General features: G+C 38.7%; 1 non-coding gene across 1 annotated transcript; it reads right to left on the bottom strand.

Annotated features, from left to right (window-relative positions):
* Positions 1-1,630: 1,630 nt before the first annotated feature.
* trnak-cuu lies at positions 1,631-1,703 on the bottom strand. Its single transcript has one exon. It is a non-coding gene; the product is annotated as a tRNA-Lys (tRNA).
* Between the last annotated feature and the right edge of the window lie 957 nt (positions 1,704-2,660).

The following is a 2,660-nucleotide window of genomic DNA, read 5'->3' as shown; positions in this document are numbered from 1 at the left end:
GAGAGTCTATTTTGTCCCACTTCCGCTTCATTGGGACAGTCCCAAAAAGGGTTGGCCAATCATAATTGGGTATGATGCTTTAAGGCAGAGTATCTAGCAATGAAAAAAAGCAAGAGATGCTGAATCCATAGATGGACCAAAATAATCATGACTGCTACATGTATGAATCTGGCATTCCAAGTCAGGAAAATTTATGTCCAAACCCACAACCTTGAGATGAATGAAATATATTCAGCAGAGCTCCTCATTGTAAGACTCTGCAGGTTAGATTATGAATTTGATTTGTTTAATTATTCCTTTCCATGCATTTGAGGTTTGCCATATTTGTTCTGTTTGCTTGATTTTTGCTATGTGTTTTTAGCTATTTTAGTTGTTTTATTTCTTATTCAAAATAGTTATTTCTTGCTCCCTTCATGTCTAGAAAGTTTAGAATAAGATTTTCTATTTATTCACTTCATGAGTTTTTATGTAAGCAATTAGACTTTAGTATTAATTTCTAATTAAAATGTTTATTAATAGAGTAGCTTACCTTGGGTTTCATAAAGACATGGTAGATTAATTGCAAATGTCTTTAGACAGAAACTCAAGTTTGAATCTTAATTATGGATTCTTTTGGTGAAAACCAAACCCAGAAAGGTCATGAAGCAGCTTACAGAGTGCATTCTTTAAAGAAATAGTCTGAGTGCTTGGAGTTTTTCCTTTTGATTCCAGTGCAGTAACCTGACAAATGAGTTAAATTTCACAGAAAGCTCCGTGTCCTTGGTGGGCACAGCTTGTCTTAGGCTTTCAGTGTGCTGATTGATAGTGGCGGATGCTAATTCCATGGCAAATGATGCTATTATTCAGGGGCTCAAATTGAATTACTTCATCCATTGGATCTGCTTAACATTTTCCCCATGGAGAGTTTAGCAAACAGTGTAATCTCGCCGACTTACTTGCAAGTCGTGTTTGTCATGCTCTGTCTCGCTGTCATTTTGATGGTCGTCTTCGGTCGGGGGCGACTGTCTTTTCATGTGTGCTGGTGTATACTTCCGCATTCAGAAAGTTTTTGGTGTTGTCGCTTGGAACTCCTCAGGTAATACCTCAGATTTACTACAAGGTTAGGCGTTTGGTACATTTTCTACATACGGTAAATTATTTTCTATCTTTGATTTTTTTTTTTTACAAAATCTGGGTGAATTAGATGTTGTTTTCGAGCTGAACATGCATCCTTTTCCTCTTCTGTATTTCTATAGCATCGGTTAAACACAATCATATCTTCTTTGAGAAATGAAAAGGGTTTCCTCCATTGCTTTAGTTCAGGATTTGACATATTTAAACTGCAGCAGCTGTTTATGAGAAACAGTTGCTAAAAAACAGCTAAAAGATACCCACGATCATTTATAGAATAGAATTCAACTTAATTGTCATTCCACTGTCACAAGTACAGAGCAACGAAATTGATTTTGTGCATTTAACCCATCCCCTTGGGAGCAGTAGGCTGCCATTGTACGGCGCCCAGGGAGCAGTGTGGGGTTAAGAGTCTTGCTCAGGGACCCAGATTGGCAGTCTATGGGATTTAACTCAGAACCTCAGAATTCCAAGCTCTATGCCCTGACCACCAGGCTGCAACTCCCCCTAAAATATTAACCGCCCAACGTGGGGCTCGAACCCACGACCCTGAGATTAAGAGTCTCATGCTCTACCGACTGAGCTAGCCGGGCTGTGCTGGTCAAGGTTTGACTTGAGAAGAAGTGCCAACTCATAGATACCTTTAACCAGAACAAACTTTAAATACATTTTTGGGTACTCTCATTAAACTTTAGTCCTGGGCCTAAACTTAGTTGGGACTAATAGAATGTCATTCTTATCCTTCCTTCCTTCCTTCCTTCCTTCCTTCCTTCCTTCCTTCCTTCCTTCCTTCCTTCCTTCCTTCCTTCCTTCCTTCCTTCCTTCCTTCCTTCCTTCCTTCCTTCCTTCCTTCCTTCCTTCCTTCCTTCCTTCCTTCCCATGTTCAAAACTTGTCCACTTTCAATGTGTGCTCAGTGAGTTCTTATAACATTTTATAAAGCGAATATTGAAGGATTTGATACTCTGGATACGAAAAGTTGATGATTTTCAAATTTCGAAAGGAGCTTATAGTTCAAACACCCTTTCAGATGGAATACCAGTTGGATTTTCCATTAATATGCTGGGGAACAGAATATAAAAGGCCTAATATCAGCCTTTATCACAATGACACCTTTCCCTATTATCCTCTTTTTTTCTCTTCAAGATAAAAATCTTCTCTCATCATCACCTTTAAACATCACATCCACCAATAGTTCAAGATGTTGCAGCCATTATCCATAGGATAGCTTATGGAACTAACTGGTCCATCTGCCCAGCGATGTACATTTCAGGAAGAAGGAAAAAATTCAAAGTCAAATCAGATTTTAAATGATCCATCTAACATGCATATATGAAAACACGTTGCACCCACATGCTGTGAAACTGACATGAAAGCTGCCAGACATTCACTAATACATCTTCATTTTACCCTTTGGTCGAACAACGCTAATTATTTTGTCTCAAAACCCATCAGAGTAAGAACAAACTGTTTCTATGGTGACTGTAAAACCTCCTGCACTGACACGAAGCAGGCTGTTGCTATGTGAAGATGAGCACTAAACATATAAACA

The sequence above is a fragment of the Cyprinodon tularosa genome, unplaced genomic scaffold (genome assembly GCF_016077235.1).
Source record: "Cyprinodon tularosa strain WSP-4 unplaced genomic scaffold, ASM1607723v1 ctg383, whole genome shotgun sequence".
Taxonomy (NCBI): Eukaryota; Metazoa; Chordata; class Actinopteri; order Cyprinodontiformes; family Cyprinodontidae; genus Cyprinodon; species Cyprinodon tularosa.
Note: the sequence above shows the minus strand (reverse complement) of the source record. Positions and strands in the feature narration are given on the sequence as shown.